Source organism: Stegodyphus dumicola, chromosome 6 (assembly GCF_044657685.1).
Source record: "Stegodyphus dumicola isolate Sdum_Otavi_A_Nest chromosome 6, ASM4465768v1".
Classification (NCBI taxonomy): domain Eukaryota; kingdom Metazoa; phylum Arthropoda; class Arachnida; order Araneae; family Eresidae; genus Stegodyphus; species Stegodyphus dumicola.
In genome coordinates, this window is record NC_140773.1 from 112,828,794 (window position 1) to 112,854,348 (window position 25,555).

Consider the following 25,555-nt stretch of genomic DNA (forward strand, 5'->3'; position numbering starts at 1 on the left):
TTGTTTTAGTTTGAGGTTGGTTTTGCAAAAACATTTATAAAGTTTAACGAACAAAATTATTATAACAGAGTAATTTTATTCTTTGAACTTTTTGAATACTGAATGAGTAAAACACTATGTGTGTTGAATATAAATATGAATGTTTTTCTTGCTTCAAGAAGAGGAACTTGTATTAAGTCTTCTTCGAAATAAATAATTTTATTTTAATAAAACTACATAAAGTCAATCTAAGGTTAAATTTCGACTGATTTTAAATTTCAAATAAAATAAATAAATAAATTCAATCTAGCGTCAAATTAATAGACCTCCCTTCCATATACATTACTTAAACGCAGATAATTTTTTTTTTTTTTTTTTTTTTTTAATTTAGTGACCTATTTCATTTCCCAGATCGTATATTCAAATGAAAGTATCAATAAAAATAATCACAACTTTAACTTTTAATGTAATTTTTACCTGAAGTTGTATGCATCTACCATTTGTCAACTGTTTCAAGTTTATTACTTTATTTCCATTAAAATTTAAACCTCATATTTTAATCAACCCTTTTAAAATCCTTTTGAACTTACCGTACATTTAGCATTAAATTCACTGTTCCTTTCCCGGTAGTCGGAAAAGCGTTTCTTATTTAGTGGCTCTCACTGAAAAGAAAAACACTGAAATTCCATTCTCTGATAAGGTGATGGGATAGCATCCAGTTTAAGCGAGAGAGTTTAGATCGTCGAAATGTTACCCGATAGGCTACTTGGTTAGGGGTATTCGGAGTCCCTTAATGCGAAGCTAAGGGGCTATTCCAGTGGTCCTTTTAGGTCTCGTAGTATTGACGCTGACTTTTGTTTCTTTTTAAAAGTCCCTCTCGGGTTAAATGCTAGCTTTAGTACGATTAGAAAGAGTTTTCCATTATCAGCAATGAAGAGTGAAAAGAACTTACAATTTAAACAATTCTCTGATCTTACACACAGTAAGGTAGGACACATAAAATGAAACTCCTGTCTTTGTAAAACATAACTAGAGTAAAATTAAAAAAAACTACCACTTTAAAACAAACTCAAAAGAAATTGGTATTTTCCAAATTGAGTATATAAAGTATTGCATTGTTATTAGTGAATAAAATCAATGATTACAGAACAAGTGTAAATGAAAGCAACTTAAATTCGAAGTAATTAATACTTGTTTATAAACATTATAAGGTATTTTCTCACTCCTTCCAGCATCCCTTCGTGGTGTAATGGCAGCAGACTCGGCTCGTATTTGAGAAATGTAGGTCCGTGTCTCAGCGAGGGTATTGCTCATATTTCAAGTCTTCTGCATCGAGAAAACCGTAATTACTCTACAACATTTGCAAAGCAATTTTTAGCCCAAAGGAGAGTTAACTCAGGGCTATTAATCTCGAAACGGGATTTTGCGTTGAACCGTTGTAAAAGGCTGTAGTACTTTTCAAATTGTTGCCACCAAATATTATTGCCCTGTACTATTTTAAAAGAAAGTAAATGAAGGAGAGTATGCATGAATGTAGGTATGTTTCTCGCATTGTGAAAAAAGGATGGTAGCTAGAGGCATCAAATTTTGAATAACGTAATCCTCCACCCGAACATGGACGAATTTTTGTTTAACGATTTCAAAGCGAGCAATGGCAACACTTTTCCGCCCCCCCAAAAAAAATATCTCCAGCGATCGAGACTATCAATCGGAAATTCTACAGATATATGTTGTTTTTAAATATTTTATGATATTCCTGTTTAATTGAATTTTATGTGTTTTAAATGCAAACGACATGATATTTAATGAATAAAGGTAACACTCGAAACGTTAAAAAAACGCCGCTTTGGGCGAAATAAAAAATCTGAAAGCTTTCAGATTTTTTTTTCCTTTTTATTCAAGATAGTTATGAAAGTACGGGAAGTTATGCTTATAATAAATGGGTCTTGAATTTAATAAATATTAAAATGGGAAACTCTCCGATATTAGCTTTAATTTAATTGCTTTTCATTAAATCCATCACCACAACTTCGTTCTTAATTTTTTACGGTATATCACAGTCCGTCGAGTCTCTTAAGCGAGAAAAAGACATTAAAGTGAGAAATGAAGCTCATAAATATTATTTTAACCACACATAACCCAAGAGAATGGAATACTAAGAAAATTCAAAGTGAAGATTTTATTTTGAGTTTAATGACCCAGTTACCTTTTTAATTTACGTTGTTCCTTCATTTCTTAGATTTGTAATCATATCACTAACACCAAAGCTCACATGGCTTCACAAAGGTCCGCCACATCGTGGAAGTTAAATCTCACTTTAGGAAACAATCAACAGACTTAACTTTGCTTGATAGTCCAAATGAAGAAGTGATTCCTTTTATTTTTTTAAAAATTCTTTTTGATGACTCATTAACTTCCTAAAAATAAATCTGCTGAGTGTACATGAATAGAAAATTCAATTCTCACCTTCTGGCCTTCTGTGAGGATGGTGCAGTGGTCGATTCCTATCTTTGACCAAGCACTAAAGATACATACTTTCATACACTAAAGACATACGCCTAACGTAATAAATGCAATCACAATTGTATTAACAAGGTGAATTTCTCTAAGATTTTGATATTGATAGCTTCATTATGATCATCTGGCAAATAAAATTTCGGCTTCATATCATTCTTAAATTTAAATTAATCAGCTAGATTAAGTTTGACTTGCAATTTTCAAACTCAGCTTTCACAAGAAAATCTGAAAGAGAGTTATGTTGCCAGCATATAAAACGAAATATTTTATGGTTAATTAAGACTAGACAATATTTTTTTTAAATGCCCCCAGAATATTAATTAGTTCCTATTAGTTTCCTTTTAACGTTCTCCATCTCACAAGGAAGGAGACTAACGGGAAAATAGTTTTAGGCTGATATAAATCTGTTACTTTCATGAAATGATGGGTTGAAAGTATGTCGAAAAACAGAATTTTGATCCAATGTAGAATTCTCTAGTTTCCTAGTATTCAAATTAAAATGTTTTCAAGAGATTCCCATTTTAAGTACTTTTTATTACCATATCTACATTATTTTGTTTTTTGTGTTAAACATTTTCCTCCGTTTAATTTAAATTATTACACAATTGATACCCTGATTAATGTTGCCCTTTTCTTCAGAACTTTATCTGTGTGTTACAGTTGCTCCCTTTCTGTTTATATTTTAAAGATTCTAGTACAACATGTTATCAGATGTTTTTAAGTAATTTTTTTTAGCTTCATTTTTTTATGTGCAGCACTTTGTTTCACACATCATTTTCACGAGCGCACTGTAAGACAACAATAATATTCCGAGAAAATTTTCAAATGCATAATCACATTTGATATCTTAAATGAACAATTTCTTACGATATATACGAAAAAATAATAATATTTTTAAGACTTTTTTTCAAACAATAGGCTCTTTTCTTTAAGTACTTTTTTTTTTAGTTAGTGTGATAGAACTTAAAGGCTTTTCAGTATGCAATTTATTTTAATTCTAGACCTCATTTTTTTTCCTTCTATTCATGTTTCTCCTTACAAAACATGATTGTAAAGTAATAAATAAGACCTCTTTTTAGATCAGCTTTCCCTTCTTTTTTAAGCCTGTTATCTCAACACAAAGCCAGTATAATTACTGATAACCAAAGACTCCAAGGGTCATTCTCATTACAACTTTAAAAACTTCCAATTTAAAAAATGTACTCAAAGATTAAAAAAACCCTCGTTAAAAAAACTGGTTTCCTTTTAGAAACCAATTTAGCGAAAAATTCTTTTATTGCCAACGCACAACTACTAAACTACAATACTCAGACCTAGCCCACGTGCCCCTGGTACAGAAGAATTTCAGCTTCGCTGATTTGACGATTGTTCAACTTAGTGTACTTTCAAAAGAATCATTCTCCACCTATCTCACTCCTCTTCACCTGCTCTTTATACATTTGTTGCCAGAGATTAAGTTCTTTTTTTTTTTTTTTTTTTTTCGCTTTCTTTTGAACTCCCCTTATTTGTGGACATATATAGATAATTCGAACTTTACTCTGACCCTCCTGTTTTCAGTTATGAAGAACAATTTCAAGATAGAAACAGAAGTACGTAGGTGGAGGGTGGGCACAGATTCTATTGTAGAAAGTTAAATCACCCTTACATTGTTTGAAGGGGCCTCATAACGCTCGTTTGAACACGTTGAAGAGAAAATAATAAATATTGGAGCAGTGGAGAGTAAAATGGCTTTTAGAATTTCTGTCATTTCAATTTTTAGAACTGTTTCCTTTTCAGCTTACATCTGTCAAAATAATTTCGCATTATGCTGCATTAAAAGTTTCATATTCAAGGGTCTAATTTTGTTATTTGAATTCTGCGTGGATGGACACAACTGATTACGATGACAGGAAAGTATTTGTTGTGAGGCCTGATGGGATCCTTGTTTCGCACCCAGATACTCTTATTATGGCTTGCCTTAAATTTAATATGCCGCAAGAAAGGCATATAGAATTTAATAAGCCTTACGTTTCGAAAGAAGACCATTTTTATTGATAATCGTCCTTTTAATGAAAATGGTTCAGCTTAACAGTAGTTATTGTTTTTATTATCCCCCCATAGAATGGTAAAAATTTGAAATTCCCAAAACTTTTGGTTTAAATCAAAATTTGCTCCTCTAACCTGTTAGACCCAGTGTGCATCTATCATTTTGTGCTATGAAGGAATAGGGTTATTGACAAAAAAGAAGGTGTCGCTACATGAACTACAACAATGGAAAGTTTACATATAATGTTGCTTTAACTTCTTTCAATCATTAAATGAAGCAGACAATGGAGAAATAATTAATAAGAAAGATTTTTGTGGCTATTATTTGTGATTTGGGAAAAACAGGATTCTTACGACTTTTTTGCGATATTTGATCAGTTTTATATCGGAAACGAGGACGCAGCCTCGTTAGAAACGAAGTTAAAATCCTCAACAATGTGTGAAAATACTTAATTGCACAGGTAGAAATCCGTTAATTAAAAAATAATCCATTGATATTTTATTTGGGAATAAACATTACGAGGCTTTTGAACACCAACATTAGTATTCAAATTAGTATTATCTAAGTATCTTCTTGCCGGCTTCATAAAGTTTACTATAAACATTTCATAGCAGTTATCACGACAAATGAGCTGTTGCATTAAAAGTTGCAGCCATGCACTTACAACTTCTACTCGTACATTTTTGCAATTTCTACTCCATAATTCCCTCTTTGCATTAATACGAATAAAAGAATTATTAGGAAAAGTCTTAAAAAGCTTCATTGATCTCTTTTCCATTAAAGTTTTATTTTGTTATTGATAAATTGATGCATTCCCTTACTTCTATGGAGTCCAATTCTTAACGCAAAGCCTGATGTTATAAGACGTAAAAAGTATTTCAAAAATAATTAAGCGTGGAGTCATTCCCATCTGAAGCATCCATGAACTTACCTACAGAGGTTTCAAGATTTTTATCTAAATATCAAGAGCCATTTTTGAAGTATGAGAGACAGCTAAGTAAGCTACGTGTTAGTTATAAAAACTACTCGCACTCTTAATCATAACTAATTCAAGCATTTTCCTGAGAGAAGGAATGATATTTGAAATAGTGTCGTTTACAAGAAGTAAAATGCAAAACCACTGTTAGTTAGAAACGTGAAATATTTTAATAGATCGAGCCTATCCATTATTTGATGTATGAATATTTGAAAAACGCTTAAGCTTCAGCTTTTATTCTAAAAAGCAAAAATTAGTCTACTTTTGAGTTTCTGTTTCGATTATTTTTTGCTTTCTGGTTATTTTTTAGCTCATCTTTTGCTATTTTAGTTCCCATTAACTTCATCATAAACAGACATTAAAAAAATATCTGTATAATTTACAGCTTCTTTTTGCATCTTAAATTTGAAACAGACTCATAGATTTGTTACTATCTACTACTACCTCATAGCATCTGTAATAACTATTAAAATTTTAAAAGAAAATATTTGTAAATATATATAAGAATCAGATCAAATGTTTGCACTTCACCATTTAAATCTCAGCAATAAAATAAATTAAAGTTTGTCACATAAAAAAATATATTTATCATCTGACCTTCTCATATTCTTTATACTCTATTTATATTATCTGTTCTGATGCAAATAATTATGTAATTTTTCCTATTTGGATTTTATATCGCAATGTTTCAGAGCTACATATAATATTGCTAGCAAATTTCGCTATTTTCTTGTAATATAGCTAGAAATTCAAAGATTCATTACATATATAGTTCTCATATAGTTGATTTTTTTAAAGCTTTGAAATAGGCGAAATATATTACACGACCTGAAGAGCATAGCTCGTAATATTAAATCTCTGACAAGATAAAAATTTCTTTTATATACACATTTTTTTTTAAACTGTGGTTAAGTTATTGTCCTACATGAATTTTTGTTTCAATGACAATAACTTTCAAATGTCTTACAGTCACAGCCAAAAGCCAAGCCATGCTATTCATAGTATAATAAAATAAGTAGCAAATTTTTTAATGCAAAAATATTTTAAAGAACAAGTCATGCACTTCGAATACGTGGCTTACATTCATAGGATCCACACTAAGTAAAATCGACATGGCATAGAAACAGCAAATGCACAGGATGGGCCCCGGCATGCAAACGACATTAGTTATCAGTATGTGATCAGCAGAAGAAAAATCTATTTTTATGTTGATTTAATAATGAATGAAGAGTCGGTATGGGCATACGGATAAACTATACGTAGGTTTGATACTGGTATATGCAATCACACTGTATACTGTAACCAAAACCGTAACTAGAAAGAGCATAATTATGATGGAAAAAAATTAAATAGTCGACATAATCATTTTTTATAGTGTTTTCACAGAATCAAGATCGGTGTACGATCAGACATAGAATCCGCACTGATGGCACGTGAAAGGAGTGCTATTAACTACTTGCAAGATAGCTGTTTAATTTTATACACGGCGACTGAACGCTGCAAGAGTATTCGAAATTCCGAAATCCTAAAAGTTCTGCCACCTTTTTATTCTGCCATCTTGTTCAGCATTTTGTGTAGCATTAAAAAAATGTTACTGCCAATGATGATGGTAGTATTTTATTTAAATTTGCATCATCCACAGATAATAATTTTTCTATTAAATAAACAATAAATAAACGTAATTTGTTCCAAACGAATTGCTAAAATATTAATCAGCATTTTCATATTTATTGTATCCTTTTACTACAGGAGGAAAAGAAGCGCGTGTTTAGGAATAGAAGACTAGTATTGCTCTGCTCTTTCTGGTAATACACCGCTGAGGGCAAAAGAAGAATATGCTGAGGAGAATCCAGTCAGATATTTTCCTCCACGACCTTCGATAAAAGGCGCCAAATCTCCGCACAAACGTAGAACAATAGAAAAGAGAGAAGGAGAACGAAGTGTCCAGCCGGCTGGTCACTCATTGTCCGTCAGTCTATCGCCGTAAGCTTGAAAGATGATCGTCCAGAAAAAGGAACGCGACTCCTCTCTTGGAGGCAGCGGTTCGAGAAATATGGATTCAAAGCGACAGCCATGCGTCTCGTGACGAATGGACCTTAATGCCCGTGTCTTACGTCCACCTCGTGTTGGACCTAATAATAGCGCCAGTGCCTTAATGTCAAGATCCCCCTTCCCCGCTCAGCCTACCCTCAAATATTTCATTGAGGTTGCGGCGATTTAGTTTCTGGGTGAGGCAACAGATCCTCTACTTGACAGAAATTCATGCATGAGGTTATAAAAGAATTCTAATAAATTTTAAAGCATTGAGTTATAGAGAATTTTAAGAGAAATTTAGGCGTGAGGTAGCAAATAAATTGTTGAATTCTTCTAAAATATATCCTATGGTATTATAAGATTGTAACAATTTAGCATGGATTGTTCAAGCCCCAGATAATGCTGTTAATTTTTAACAAAATTTTAACACGAAGGTTCATTACACATGCAAAAAGAAACCCTCCGTTCGAGGTGACATCAACCAATGCTAAGTTGGATGATTAAAAATAATGAAATGTAAGTATACGTTTATAATGTACTTCAATGAAATATAACCATTTTGGATTAAAAATTACAGGTATAAAAATTTGGCCAGATTATATGGCTCAATCTTTGTTTTAAAGTTCTTTTTAATTAAAAGAAAATGTTTTGATAATTGTTATTTGCCTTTTTTATTTTTTTTCTATAGACTTTAGTTGCTTCAGTATCAAAATATCTTTGTATTTTCAAAAACGCTGTTTGGTGTTTAGGTTATCCTTCTGGGATTTCTTTTTTCTTTTTTAATTTTCTTTGCATACTCTAGAGTATTCACCGCAGACTCTTTACGAATATAAGAAAAACTTGATTAATATTTAGTCTGAGCATGCCTTCGTGGTGTACCGGAAAGTACGTCCGGCTAGCAGTCGGAAAGTACGGAGTTCGAATCCCAGCAAAGGCATCGCTGGTTCTCATGTTTCCCGCTTGGAGTTAAATCTAAAGACTTAACAAGAGTGCTAGAAATTATTCTAAAAAGGAGGTATAATCCAAATAATTTCGAAAAAGGAAAGTATAGTGAATTATTGACCCCACGATTAGCTGAGTGGTTACCTGGCTTGGGTTCAATCCCAAGCGAACGGTCTAGCTTCATTGCTTTTCGTGTTTTTTCAGTGTGTGACGTGAATACGATTCAGTTTACTCCAAAACGTCCTCTACGAAGGCCTCCCTTCTCTTAGGTAGATAGTCCTAGTGTCTTTTCCATATTCAAATAACCTAATCTAACCTTAGTTTGGAGTAAATGGTTAATGGCTTTCAAAGAAACTCTTATTTGATGACGATTGATATAAAAACAATAGTCCCTCATAAATGGCAATGATATTTTGATTTCAATAACTACAAGGTTAACGTACCTTGTGATCATGTTTTTGGTCTGCTTCTCGCAAGGCTAACATTTCTTTGTGATTATGCTCTTCGTGATTTTTCTAGTCGAGTTGCAAGTAATCAGCAATGCCTGTGTGTCTCTAAATGAAAATTAATATATTATTCTCATATATTTATCTCAATCAATGCAGAACTTCACAAAATCTAAGGTCGGATATCCTTGGTTCTTCTGCCCAGCAGCGGCCGAGCCGCTGAACACTGGTAGTTAGATCCGAGGTTCGAATTCCGCGAAGAGGCTCCCTGCATGCACATTTTCGTGGTTTTTCCCATGTGTAACGTGTATACGAGCCAGTTTCCCTTAGAAAGTCCTCATGGTGGCATCCCTTCCCTTAGGCAGACAGCCCTCGAGGTTTTGCCGTAATTACATAAACTAAGCCAAGCCTTGGTTCTTTATAGTTTAAAAGGCCCAATAACATAGTAGCATTCAGGCAGGATAAGATCACTGAGCAATCGAAATCTGATTCGGGTTCGCATTTTCGCAAACCGGGTGGCTGCGTGGCCATTTTCGGAATTTCCGCGTCTCTTGCGATTCGAATGGAGCCAGTTTCGCTTATCAAGTTGTCCAAGAAGGCATCCTTTCCTTTACATAGATAGCCCTAATGTACATTAACGTAATCTAATAAATGAATCCAATCTTATTATGCTTCTAAAACATAATATTTACTGTGTGTATCTGAGCCATAAACGCAAAGAACGACTAATTTATGTCTGACATTATGTTAAAGGAACTTATTAGTTTTTCAATTTATTAATTATGAGGTAATAAAGAAGAAAATTTAAAGCAAGACACAGTGCATTTACAAAAATCATTATGACTTACACCCAGAACTGCTCAAAGGCAAATATTTAATCTCACTGATAGTAAATTATATATGAATTTTTGTCATAACCAACGTCTGACATTAATACATTGACAACAAGATGCATTATTATCCTTTTAAGAAGAGATATTTAATGACAAATATTTTAAAGACGAAATCGCGGAGTTCCATAACCATGTTATTCCAATTTGTATTGCTCTTACATGTGGACGAGTGGTTAAAGGCTGCTCAGTGCTGGTAATTTATCTAGAGTTCGAACTCAGGTGAGCCAGCTTGCTTAATGGTTGCATTTTTTCAATTGAACCTCACTGAACACGAGCCAGTTTTCTTCAGAAAAGTCTTTACGAAGGCCTCCATCCCGTTAGGCAGGTAGTCCTTCTGTGCTTTGCCGAATTCAGATAACTTTAACTATCTGAACTTTATCGGTGCATGTTGAAATGGAATCTGATTGCTATCAAGAATAATTTCGAATTTAACTGTAAAATTAAGCTACTTTTTAATATATGGAGATGATATTAATTTTTATATGCATTCTCTTCCCTTTGGGTTAAACTATTTATTTATTTAACTTGACGATTGCTGTCTGTCGTTTTCATCAGTCATTATTCATTAGAGAAGCTGTGTACATTAGTTAGAAAGAAGTACTAAATAATTAGTTAAAAAATTCAGTGAAACTAAGACTAAAAGTTTTAGGTACCGCTTATTATAATTAAATATAAGACCGCTGATCGCTAGCAGATTAGGTTTCGAATAATTGCGAATTGACTCGCTGCATGAACATTTTCGTGGTTTTCCCATGTGTAAAGGGAATACGAGCCAAATTTACTTTAAAAGTTCTCCACGAAGGCATCATTCGCCTTCGGCAGACATCTTTACTATGCTTTAACGTAATGTAATATATCAAAATATCCATTGATTAAACTTACGACAAATCCACATCTATTGGAATGAAAGTTTTAAAATGCATGACACGAATGCTTGATGAATTAAGCGCGAATCGAAGAGAGAGTAAATCTTTTTCGAAATTCAAAGTCTCAGCATTACAAATGACTGTATTAAAAAATGTCAACCATCCTTAAAGAAGTTTGTGTTCCAGCAGCTCTGTTGGCAAGGTGATGGAAAAGACAGTTTCTTTGGTCTTGGACCCGAGTTCGAATGCCGGAGATAGTATAGATGTTTGTAAGTGCATAGCGTCGTTGCGGCATGAGAATACTTAAAATTCTGATGAACCGAAATCCTTTCGAGAGGTTGCTGGAAGAGGATTTGGAGATCCTCGGTCCGTATCTGGGAGGATTTATCTTCAAAACTAGGACAGAGATTGGCAAAATGCAACCTGTAAGGAGCGCAAGGTCTAAATCAACAACAGTCATAACCTTCGTTTATTGATTATAATAATGCTCATAGATTTGATTTAATGTTATTGTCAGACAAGTGATATAAATCGTACATTTTGCGTTCCTATGAAAATAGTACATCATAATTTTATAATCTGAATTATTAGGATAAATACTAAAAAGATAAATAAATAAAAAGGAAAAACGAATCTAAAGGGGAAACTGGTTCATTCGCATTGGCGATTTAGATGGCAAAAACAAAGGAAATCCTCATAAAACCAGCCAATTCACAAAGATTTATCCCCAGATCGAGCTACCAGTTCTCAACACTTTCACCGCTAGCCCGCTGGTATACTGAATAGTATTCATCTAATGTAAGATGATTCAGTCAATTTTTGTGGCCTTTACCATAATTGTAAAAGTAAGATTCAAGACACATAAAATTTCCTATAACTTGTAAATCTTATTCATTAAATAATTGTGGAATAAGAAAGACGTTACAGAAAAAAATAACTTTTTTATACGCATAAATCTTAAGAATAAACTTTAAAAAATTGTAGCAGCTAGAAACTTAATGACGTTTCGAGTGCCTTTTTTAGTGCACTCATATAAATACAAATTAAATTAGAAGTTTGTTTCGAACACAAGTTAAATTTTAAGAAGCGCGATTTAAAAAAAAAAAAAAAAAAGTTTTTTTTGAAATGTTAGTCAAAAGCTCACGACAATCCTAAATTACTAGAAAAAATGACAAAATTAATTATAGCAATAAGTAGTGGTAAATACTAGCTAAGAACTGCTAGCGAAAATTACTTTCAGAAGTAATTTAGGAATTAGCTTAAGTGCAGTATCCTGCAACTGTTACAAAATACATTTTCAATGTTAAAATGGGTATTAAGCAAGATTAGAACAAAAAACACATTATTATCGTAAAGCTTCTGTCTATCAGGTATTTTTTCCTGATGTAAATATTTAAGAAAGCAAATAGTTAAATACAGGAGAAGTAAAAGGAATTTAGCCTTTGTTAATATATGATAATGTATTAGACAGGAAAGCAAATTTTCTTAACGTTTTTGGAAATTCCTCGGTTTATAAGAAAGATTTTAAATGATTCAAATTATAACTAATGTCATAACTTTTAATTAAGAGCAGTTTGTAGTGTTTTCATCCTTTAAAACAAATGTCAGTATTACTTCTTAGCTAGTAATAGTTTTGAAGGCATTCGGATGGCCGTTAAACTTTCATTGACTAAATTAAGAGAAGGGTTGAAAATCAACTTCTAAAAAAAAAAATGTTTTTTTTTTTGGCTCTGCAGTTACCATTATATTTAGTGGCGCCATCTATTGGTAATGAAAAGACATATTCTTTGCATTTGGATTCATGATTTAAATGAATGATTAAAAATTATACAACACCTATAATAAGATTGGTAATTCAGAAGGTTCACGCTTAAAGGTATTTTCTAAGTAAGAAATCGAATTATGATGTTATTTTAAGCAATCTATCGCTCCTTAGCAGTTAATATTATGGTCAATGAATCAGTTCGAATATTTTAGAATTCATCCGTGCATACGTATTAATATGAGTATTTTCTTTATTATGTATAAGAAAACTTTATGAATAAAAATATCTCATGTCCTTTTATTTTTCCCATGATAGATATTTTTCATTTAAAGGAATGATTTTAATTTATTAAACTTTTGTTTAACGTTTCATTTTGATAATATCATGCGACGAACAGTTTCTTAAACGGTGACAGAAATCCGGTTAATGATATTCAAGAAGCTTAAAATATTAAGAAAACTTCCCATTTGAATCTTATCTCAAACTTGAAGTAGACTCTCTTTTTTGGTTTAGAAAACTAATTCTAAACCTAACCTTGTCTTTACGGCATAGATTGTTTTCTTACTCCAAAAACAGAGAGCTTCATCAAATTCCCCTGAAATACATAAATTTTCAGTACAATTATATCCAATCTAATGATGAATTTTGATTATTTTAAAATTCAGACTGATGAATTTCTCTTCCATCTACCAAATATGCATTTGTTTGTTAAAAATCACCCCACTGTGCAAAGTCTACTTAAAATCTTAAGTAAACTTTGCAGAGAATCACTCTGTATTTACGATGATTATCAATTAATCACAAAGAAACCTTTGTGTGTGTGTGTGGGGGGGGGGGGTGGAAGGTCTTTCTAGTTTTTCAGCATTCATATAGTGTCACGTAAGCACCGCATTTATCATTTCCGCAACCTGGTTAAGTGTTGCCAGTTTAAAAAATATAATATTTTGTAACTGCCTCATTGGCAGGAAAGCAGGCATATTATTACTCCTTAATTATTACAGAGACGCGCTATTCAATGCGTCATCACATCTTTCTTTTCAAATTATAGTCATTTAAAAAAGCTAACGATCTGTAAACAGTACACACATTTCGTAATAATTTGTATATATTAATTTCTGATAATATATCTGTAACATTCATTCGCGTTTTCTTGATTTTTGTAACCATTTCTCGGCGATAGAAATAGGTAGACCTTTATGATTTTGGGAACTAAATTTATATTTAATTTACGTTCCGACCTTTAACTTGATTACTATTAAGTTACAATAAATTTAATTCATATAATTTACAATATACTCATGGGTAACTTTTATGAACACTAGCATCATTACTGCAATTAATGATTTAATTTCTAATTCCGCGCATTGTTATGTGGTTCGGCACACAATAATATTCAGGTTTAGAAGCCATCAAATTTTGAATAACACAGTCTTCCACTCGAAAATCGGTATCTGGAAGCCCCGAATTTCGAAACAGTTTTATAATCTGTTTCATATTTTGTAAAAATTTAACGAATTTTTGATCAGCATACTCAACGATTTCAAGAGGAGCAGTAACAACACTGTACGGATCATTTTTATCCCCTGCGAGTCTGTCTGTCAGACATTTTAAAGATATGCTGTATCTAAATATTTTGGGATTTTGCTGTTGAATCGAATTTAATGCGGCGTAAGCGCCAATAATGCGATATTTAATAGATAAAGTAAACACGCAAAACGTTAATAATAAAAAGGAAAAATAACTTTTTGTAAAGCCATCTCAGTAAGAAAACTGAACATTGATATGATAAACTGAGAAAAGACTTTAAAAAAAAAAAAAAATGTATCCCAACACTTAACTCTGCGTCGGGAATTCTAAACGTATACTGCTATGCTGCTTTTAAAATTTTTGCACTCAAATCTTGAATTGTACACGGCGTAAGTGCGAAGAAAATGGTGATTAATAATATAGCTAAAAAGACACGAAGAAAAAGGTATTAGTAGCAGTGAGTGTAACTAGACTGGGAGCTCAGCAAGAGCGTAAAAAACCTTAACAAACCCTTTTGAACGACCGTTAAAATCTGAAACCTTTCAGAATTTTTATATTACTGATTTTTTAATAATATTTTTAACTAATAATAGATCGAAATTGTATGACTCATATGTACAGATGTCAAAGTTTCATATTAGAAATCTCTGAATTTCTATTTCCAATTTTATATGTATACTGCATAAGGTATTTCTCCCGCCTTCTTAGCGAGCTTCGTGGTGTGGTGGTCTGCAAGCTGGACACGTATTCGTGAGGTCCGCAGTTCGATTTCCGGCGAAGGTATTGCACATTTTTCATCTCTCTTGCTTCCAAACTAACCTAATGTCTCTACAACTTTAGTAATATTCTCTAACCGATGTAGTTTATATAATTATGTATCTAATTAACAATTTTTACAAAGATTTGTGTCGTTAATATATAGAGTTTTTCAAAAATAATGATTTTATGAAGCTCTATTTTATTAAGGAAAAGAGCTTCTAATTTATAATTAGGCAGAAAGTAGTCTATTAATTTTGAAGAACAATGAATTTTATTTCCTGGCTTACAAGCCTTCATGTGGCTTTAAGGATCATAAGCTCCAGCAAGTTTTTAACATCATTTAAAAAAATTGCTAACAAGTTTACCATATATGTATCTTTGAGGGGTCGCCGATATATAAAAGATTAACTCCGGTCCTTATGTAAAATTTTAAGTTGCAAAACATTTTGGCGCATTTTCCTCAAGCAGGCTTCCTAACTCGATTTTGGCAATTCGACACTCTGTCAGCATCTCAATAGTTGTGGCGTATCAATTAGAGTATCAGGGTGTCTTCTGCTGAGCAAGAGCTGGGAAAAAATATAACCCATATTAAAGGATAAGGATAGAGTAGACTTTAAGGTACCCCTTGTATTATGGCGAAGTTGTTGTTTGATTTATCGCCAAGTTGTTGTTTCATTTATGGTAGCCTGAGTAGTTGAATGTTATGGAAACCCTATTGTGACGTAATCGGGTGCATGATTCTGGGAAATTTTGAATCATGGGATGTTTTGTAAGCGTTTTTGTGGTGTGTGTTAAAACCGTTTAGATGGATTTGAATGGTTTTAGTGGAAGAAAGGTTCAGATGGTCACTATGGGAAGCGTTCGATCAGAAAGAGTATCTGGTTTGAAAAAAGTCATTTGAGTATGATTGATATTTTGAATTTTACGTGGCTCTGGGTGTACGAAGCGAACTCGAAAATCATGGTAAGTGAATATTTGCTTTTAGTACTGCTTAAATGTATAACATGTTTTTCCTTTCTTATGTTATTTTATTGTTTGGTTTAAAATGTATTTTACTGAGATTATGTATTTTTTGTTTGCCTATATTGTAGACTTAAGTAAGTGAGTGAAAATAAGTCGACGTGTACATAGATAAAGTCAAAGGAGTGCGCAATGCCACTTTTGTGCAATTCGGAGGTTTTTTTTTTTTTTTTTTTTTAAGTGAAAATAAGTCGATGTGTACATGGATACCGAGTTTGTGCAATTGTTTGTCTTGCTATTTTGGCTTTGTGTAGCGGCGATTTTTGCCAAAATCGCCGCTTCGCAAGCCAAAATAACGAGTCAAAGAATTGCACAAAATCGTTATACATGTACCGCCAAAATCGCCAAGTTTCGCCAAGGGGTACCCTAAACTATACTTTTACCAAGGATAAAATTACTAATTTTAATAGAAATTAGTTTCTTAAATTGTTTATATCATATATATGTATTTGCTTTGAATATTCCTTTGCGTCACAAATATTTTATCGTTTGATTTGAACAACATTCAAATACAATTGCTTTTTTAACCCGAAAAAATTAAGAAAATACATCTGAATAAAGCCCGGCTTTCACAGTTTGATAATTTATTTGCAATAGCTGAAAATTAAACTACCAAATTTCGGTGAAATTCTAGAATATTTTCAGCATCAGGATCAGCATCAAATTAAATTTGCTTAAACTAGCTCAATTTCTTTTGCAGTTGGTTTCGTAATCTCAGTTCATTCTAAAGGATCAGGAAAATTTGCATGAGAATTGCCCCTATATCTAATAATAAAGGATTCCGTATTACTTAATGCTTTGACACCCTCATTATTAGATCTTGCTAAAAGAGAAACATTAGACTGTGTTAAAATATGATTCTATGTTTAACATATCGTATTAATAAAATATATTAATCTAAAAGCTAAAAATTTAAGGAACTATAGTGCTTTGATACAAGTAGTTAACAAGTCCAAATAACAAATGAAAAATCTGTGGTTCGGTACAGTTGTTTAGTATGTTTTTTGGCTCAACAAATTTCCTAATAATCTCCAGATGGCTTGAACTAGGATGCAGCCGAAGTTATTTTGTCGCTAATTAGATTTATTCGACTGGATCTCATGTCTGTTCTTAGATGCCCATTTTTAAGAGGGCGAGAATACAAGGAAATTTTGTATTTTCCCTTACATGTTCTCGTGATGAAAGTATCAGTACCTTCAGCTAGCAAGTGATAAATCCGGGGTTTGAATCCCGAAGAGTTCATAATAAGTTTTCCGATTTTTCAGCTCAGGAAAAAAATCTAGAATTATCTGGAAACTGTTATTCAGAAACATGCTTCACCCTTTTACGGAAACATTGGATTTATATATCATTAATGCAGACACCATATTTCTTCAATGCAATAACTGTCTTATTATTCTTAATAGCATTTCGGATTTAAAACAAAACTTTCATTGCAGATTAGAAGCAAAAAGTTTCAGAAAGCATGAGAAAATAGAATTAAATGAATAACAATAGATCGCGTAAACTAGAAACTTAATATTTTCATTCAGTTGCGCTAACTGACCTAAATTCGAATTTGTAGCAATAATGTTTACTTGGGATTCGAAGTTTTAGGCCAAAGTCAATATTCTCCTGTGGCAGATGTTCTATGAAAGAGAAATACTGACTGCAATAATTTGAATAACATATGCTGACGAAGAAATTTATATTATACAAGCAATATTTAAATCTTGAATTCAAATTTACTTTCTTTCTCTACCAACAGACTCGCAAAAAAATAGCTGATTTTAACTATCCGATTTCGTAGACAGTTTGCATCTCTATATATCTATGCTTACATCCGTTTTCCTTACATCAACATTTTACGTCTCTTGTGTAGGAGTTAACTCACCAAAATGGTTCACTATCTAGTAAAAATATACAGAGGTATTATGGCTAGATCTCTATGTATTTTCTTACAAGTTATGCTTTATCTATCGAATGAAAACTGCGCAATGGTTGCGTAGTCATATTTCAGAAGTTGGGCCCATTCTCGCGCGTTTGACAAGGGTTATTACGAAGATACTGATTGATTCTCTCTTCATCAAAATCAGACTGTCTTCCTATGCATGTATTATGAAATAAGTCAAACTGTCTAAATAACATTTTTCTTGCCGTATATTCAGCAATGACATTAGGCCCTTACAAAGCACAAAATGCTGTTGCAGCTCCTGCTGCTCTTAATTCCTAATTAAATTCAAAAAGCAGAATTTACCGGAAATGTACAACTTTGTCTCCTTAATATTTCTCCTCCTTTTGCCTGTAATATGGACAAAATATGTTCAGAATTAAAATGTATCGTTTGTCACGAAATAAGCATCAAATAAGCAATAGCGATGAAATAATATAAAAGGAACTCTCGGCAATCCAGGTTTGTTGACCGAACAACTAAACACATTGACTGCAATATAACTAAACACATTGACTGCAATATAACTGACGAAAAAATAAATTATGAATACGCCTTATTTAACACTTTATAATAATATAGTTTGAGAGGTCACTAGTAATTTTTTTCAAAAGCGTCCGAAATTTATTACTCTTAATTCTTCAGCTGGTTGTTCTGATTGGATCAAACAAATGAGATTAATAAAAACAACAACCGTTAAGCCCAAAAGTCAAGTCAAGCCACGTATTATAAAAACTATTTGCTTAAAGCAGCGGTGCCCAACCTTGTGCTCGCGAGCACAAGTGTGGTCGCCGATCGTTTAGTATGTGCTGCTAGCTAACCCGATTAGGTACTATGAAGAAAAAATATTTTAAAAATAACCATTCATTTATATTTTTTAATTGTTAAAATATGGTAAGCATTTATAGTCATAAAAGATATCTTGCAAGATGTTATAAAATAATTGATCGCTGACTGATGAACTTGATAGCGAACATGGAATTTTATTGCTTCATTCCGATATTAGATGGCTCAGCAGGGGAAAAGTAATTCAGCGATTTGTAGAACTTCTTTCGTCAATAAAGCAGTTTTGGGAATCCGGAAACGAAGGTTATGAAGAATTAGACGATAATAATTGGTTATCCGATCTGTATTTTCTCACGGATATAACAGCTAAACTGAACATACTGAACGAAAATCTCGAGGGAAAAGAAAAAAAAATCCTTTTTCAATTGACTGGGACTGTATCCGCTTTCAGATAGTTAAATTTGTGGATAAATCAGAGGAAAGAAAAAAATTTCACACATTTTCAGAATTTATCAAGCCATATTAATAACCACAAGACAATTAAAACAGATAAATACTCGGAAAACCAAAATGCCGTGAAAAATAATTTTGAACTCTGCGCCTCTGATTTCCATAAAGTTCAACCAATATTATTATTCATCTCGAACCCATTTGCCGAAATTAATATTTCAGATGTATCACATAAGATTGGAAATATGTTTAACAAAAATGTTGATGCTTTGCAAATGAGCTCTCGATAGGCCAAAATGTGCTCGCGAGAGGCCAAAGGTTGGGCACCACTGACTTAAAGAATCTACGGAAAAAAGGTCGAGTCACGTAACTTTTTTTCACTTCATTTACGTTTAACATGTTTTCATTCTGTACTGAAGTACAATTACGCAGTGCTATTGTAATCGCATTTAATTTGTCTGACACATTCAGAACAACCCACCAATATTATCGTGGCAAAGAGTCCAGTGTTTGCGCCTGTCGTTTGGGCTTGGGCGCCCATACAGGTGATCTGCTCTGTTCTGCCCCATTTTGGGACACAGCACCTTAGGGCGCAGGTCCGAGGGTCTCCCATTCCTCTCCCGCTACCATCAAACCAGAAGAAATGACGTTCGTCTTGCCATCTATATTATGCCCCCATTCCACAAAGGCACACTACACATTTAAAACATCCATGCCTTCTTCGGGGTTCAAACCCGGGTTCTTCGGTACGTAGTTCCGAAGTCACTAACCACTATGCCGTTGAGTGGTTAAATTACACAGTAGAATGCTAAATTATTCGTGGAATCGAAACTAATTTGCAAGATTTCATCATCGGTTGATTCCCCAAGGAAGAAGAATCGTCCAAAATCTTATTCTAGTAATCTATAAGAACATTAGATGTTAAAGAAGAATAAGAAGTTCATATAACTATATATTGTTACTTGTCCCACCAGATCTACAGTAGCACCAGATATGGTCTCTGATATCAGAGCAAGCCCATGAAATTAATCGTGGCAAGGGGTCGAAATTGCGCCTGTCATTTTCAAGAACTTTGAGTACAATATAGGCGATATTAGGACTTTGCTGAGTTTCGCCTCCCAATTTTAATGAAGACTGGTGGGGTCGGGTCCAAGAGTCTCTCACCCTTCTTCCCTGAGAGACCTTTCGGATCGCCGAATATTTAGAGTAACTACATGCCGCACAGACTTTGTATATTTACAAACATCTATGTCTTCTTCGGGATCCGAACACGGACATTTCGATATAGAGTCACTAACCACTATCCCGTTTAGTGGGTAATTTACGCAGTAGAATGCTGAATTATTCGGGGAATGGAAACTAATTTGTAAGATTTCATGATCAATTGATCCGCCAAGGAAAAAGATTCATCCTAAATCTTATTCTCGTAATATATAAGAACATTAGAAGTTAATATAGTATAAATTTACTCACTGGGTTTGGCAGCACTGTACATAAAAGCAGCCAAGAACATTATGAATTAGAATGCAGCCATATGGTTTGAATTTTTGAATGCAAGGTTGCTGAATAAATTAATAACATTTACAGAAATATAAATTTACATAATTAGCTCTTGTTATTATTTATTCAAATATAAATGTAAAGGATTCTGATTTTAAACAAGATCAAATTAAAAATGAATTCTATTTCCAGAATTTTAAGTAATTAAGTGTGAACCTTAAGTTGTCTGATCTAAATCAGCTTTCAGCTGCATCGAAGAAATCTGACACCTGATGAGTCTATTTTAAAATAACAAACAGTGCTCAACTACGATTTCTTGATTTATTATCGACAATCACCAATATAAACTAAACATAAACGGAATTTTATTATTAGTATATAAGGTATTTCTCCCGCCTTCTTAGCACGGCTTCGTACTGTAGTAGTCGGCACCCTGGGCACGTATTCCAGAGGTCCGTGGTTCGATTCCCGGAGAAGGCGTTGCTAATTTTTCACTTCTTTCTGTTTTAAAAATAACCTAATAACTCTATAAACTATGTAAGGACAGTAATTAAATGTTTACTTCCTCTAATAATATAGAAAATAATAAAAGTATTTGAGAGTTTTTTTTCAATTAAAACGTTATTTTATTTTAAATAATTTTCTAACTTCTACTGCTTAGATTACTCCACTAGAAAATACAAATTAAATTAGCTTAATTAATGAGCGGGAATCTAAATTTAGAGAGATAGCTTTGGCTAATGAGACCCTGGAAGCTACAGTATTGATTCAACTTGGAGTGCTGATTGTTGGCGAATTAGCTTCTCTGATTTTGGATACGTAAGAAAACGCATGAACGCAGAAGCCAGGTTTGTTATTTAATATTTGAGTTGAAAATAATTGAGCCACTAGTGTATTTTCTGGCTTCAAGCAGAGGAAGCTATGTTTTGTTAATCTCCTTTACCGTCACTTCAAGCTGAAATAGCATTAAATATTGTGTTGGCAAGAGAGCAATTTCGGTTTACACAAATATATAGCTTTATGTTGGTTTTGTTAGACTTCCGTATTTTTGTTTTGTTTTGTTTTTGTTTTGTTTTGAGATTTGGCAGCTGATGCTTTTAGGATGCTATCGAAACAAATTCCTTGTTTTTTAATTTTATTTTACAACTGAATCGAATCTTCATATAAGAGACATACGAGAGATTGCAAAAAGGATAAAAGGTATCACACACAATAACTGAAAATCACGTAAGATGTTTTGGACTCGTAAGAAGCTCAATATTTGGGTTTCGCATGAATTGAAAGAAATTCACTGAACATAAGGAATCAATATTTGCGATACGCATTTCAAAGGTAGTGCAATCTACCCTTTTTTGAAACGAATTATCACTAAAAATGGATCGTCTACAATAAAACTGATCGAAAACGTCATGGTGCAAGCATGATGAAATTAAAAAAAGATCATGCTGCTAATTTGGTTATAGAACATTGGCGTTGTGTATCTTGAGCTGCTTCTAAGTAACCAAACAGTCAACTCAAATGTTTATTGGCTGCAACTTATGAAACTGGAGGAAGTTATCAAAGAGAATAACCAGAATTGGCAAATCGCAAAGGAACCATGTTCCACCACGACAATGCGAAGCCTCACACATCTTTAGCAACACATACGAAATTGTTGGAGCTTGTTTAGGGAGTGATGTTGCATCCCCCATATAGGCCCGACATCGTACCGTGAGAGATTATCATTTATTTCGAAGTTTACAAAACGTCTTAAATAGTGAAAATTTCAGCAGTCACCTTGTAGGGACTTATATTTATTTTAAAAAGCCAATTTTATTTAAGTTCTTTTCTATAAGCCTTCATTCCCCTAATTTAAAAAAAACTCAGTTTTATTTCACACTGAAAAGTCGAAATAACTTTCTTGTTAACTCGGTATTTTAAGTATTTTTATACTTTTGCTATTATAAACTTGTATTGTAAAATTTTGAACTAAGACGGGACGAAAATTCGTTCGACAGTTTAATAAGGTTATGCAATGTTTAGATAAGTGTAACGAGAGTGAAAAAAAAAAATTAGAGTGAAAAGTTGATTTTCAGAGCAAACATGATAGTTTAACAATCTTACACTTTTAACAAATAAATTGTTAAAATTATTAGATGCAGTTAAACAAACTTAATCTTCTTCTTTTGCACTTAATTTACAAAAATAATAAAAGTACGTATTATAGTTCGTTGAAAGCTTTATTAAAATAAACGATTATACAATAATATGCCGTTTAGAAATACCAATAACGATTTAGAAAAATGTTCCACTCATTACGAATGCGAAAATGCAAACCCTTGCTCAGATGTAGTTATTATCGTCAATGATCCTCTTCGAATCTTAATCATTACCAAAGATTTCCTTACATTATTCAAATAAAATGGAATTCCTTTGCTTTGAATTCATTTTTATAAGAGTTAATTATTATAATTACAATTAAAATTTTAAAGAAAACTATAAACAGTTAAACACTAAGAATAAATGGGAATTTTTACTTCGAACAATACAATAATCGGCTAAATTTTATCATTTTATGAAAATGTTGGGTAATTATACGAATTATATATTTGTGCAGTGAGTAACACTACTAAAATTAGAAATTTAGATCAAAATTCAGGATTATCAGAAATTTCTTGTTAATTTGATTTTTTCTTTTTTTTTTTTTTTTGATTATTTTTCCCTCTTTACCTATCAGACCAAAAATAATGGTTTATATTTTCTCAAACTGTTCTGCAAATATGTATTTCCTTCCCAAACCTTTAGAAGGAGACCATACCTCTCCTTTTTTCTAGAAAATTTTCGTTGCCTCATTTGATCAACAAATGTTCTTTTTGATTCTTTGCCTTCACTTCAATAAATTTAAATATTACTATTCTTAAATTTCTAGCTATAAAGTTTCTTTTTGATAAATTCATTTATGTTTATCATTTTCGTCGAAGAAAAGTTGATATGAATCTCTAATATTTTTGTGCATTTCTAAGTCAGATAATGGTGGTTCAGTGAGTTCACGAATGTTAACACTTTTACATTTTTAACATTATTTTTATTCACTATATACAGAGCGTATTTTTAGGCCGCCGCCTTCAACATGAACAAACTTTATTCTCTTTCAACTAGGCGAGCAACAGCGCCCTCTAGCCTTTTCCTTCAAATTACACAACACTCCCCACCTGAACTCGGTGGAGAGTTCATCTTTCAATAATATATTCTAGAATATTCAATTAATATTTCGACAATCAATCCTAGAGAAATGGTTAAATATAACAAACATGCATACATAATTATAAGCACATAAAATTTACAAACATTAAATGATACCTATCAGCAAGGTCAGGTGAATCAAACCTAAAAATACAAAATAAAAACATTAGTTAAGTTCCATATTATATAACAATTGTATAGGCCTTTTTAAGGTACCAGTAGGTGTTTTAATTATGCAAGATCTTATTTTACCATCTCTGCCTGGCATTAATTCCAAAATTTTACCTATTGTCCAGCGATTTCTGGGATGTTATTTGATTAGCAAGCAGAGATAGTAATCGTCTACCAGCCAGAAATTGAGAGGGTGTTAGTGGAAAAGGTTCATTGGGATCGGTAAACACGTAGGTAATTGGTCTACAATTAATCATTGCCTCGATTTCAATGAGCACTGTTTCAAGCTCTTTCACAGTATAACTTTGCGCGCCTCCAACTTGCACGCAACCAAGAGGTGACTGTGAAAACTTGTATGAAAGATAGAAGCTTGTGAAGGGTTTAAGTCCCTTTTTATTCAACGTAATAAATTACAACTGCGTTCTCTTGACGCTTACAGACGGTGCCAACTTGGCAGTCAAATAAAAATAATAACCTGAAAAGAAAATAAAGACAAGATTCTAACTACGAGGCTCTCTAAAATAACTAACTTACCGCGTTTTACAATACCGCTGCTAATTCAGCAGACTTGAAGCTCACTGGAACGATGACCACTACTTCCCGCCAAGCACATAGGCCGCAACGCGGGGTTCTTCAATTCTCGCTAACTACCTCCGCGCTTGCTAAGTAAGAAAATCTCTCACACCGAACTTGTTTCCTTCTATTTAAATCAGAATACTTCCGCTGATAATTTGAATCCTTGCGCGTTCTACTCAAATTTACATATTCTGGCATTGGCAGTTCCAGGGGAAAGTAAGGCTTGACAGGAAAGATAGTTTAAACTTAAAATAAATGTTAGTTAAAATAAATATAAACCCTACATTTGCCGCTGCCAGAATTTGGAAAACTTGGAAGCAGGTCCTACAAACGACCTGTTGTAAGTTTATCTAATTCTGAACTAACTGGCAAGAACCTCGTTTACACAAAAAAAAAAAAAAAAAAAAAAAAAAAAAAATCTTATGTAACAATTATACTAAAATTCTGTTGCTCGTTACAAAGCTTTCTTCTTACAGCAACTTTTCCTGGACTTCATCAATCAATCTTGGTCTTTCCTTCCAGCATCTGGAAGGAATAAGTATCAGTATCTTTCTACATACATTATAATTTACACTTTCTTGACACAATAAATTTTTGTTTTTAACGATTCGTTTTTCTTAGTTATTGCTTACTTCACATTCATTCAATTTTTCAAGCATTAATTTAACTTTACCCTGGCTCTCCACCGTGTGTGGTGTCAAACGGGAATATTCGTGTTTTAGTCTTACAACACTTCCCCTAACCACCATGATTTGTTAGAATTCAACAACCAAATAGACACACCTTACTCGACATTCTACAACTCAATGAGCTACTTTAATAGTCTTAAAAATTCAAATGTAGGTGGAGAACCCTACAAAACACATTCATTCTAACTTCCCCCTCATTCATCTTTAAACATGCAGGCTTTCGCTCTCAAGCATGACTTTATCTACAATTTACTACTTAAATTTTGACTTCATTGCTTTTAAGCATTCAGTTTTAGCATCTACAATTTTATGCTTCTAGACTAAATTCTACTTTTACATAACCTTCAAGTATTTACATACATTTACAAAATTTTAATACATATGCTTTTTACAATTTACTATAAAATGAATAAGAGAAAATAAATTTTTACTTTACTCATTCTTCGCCAACCTGGCGGCACTGAAAGTAAAATTCTTATTA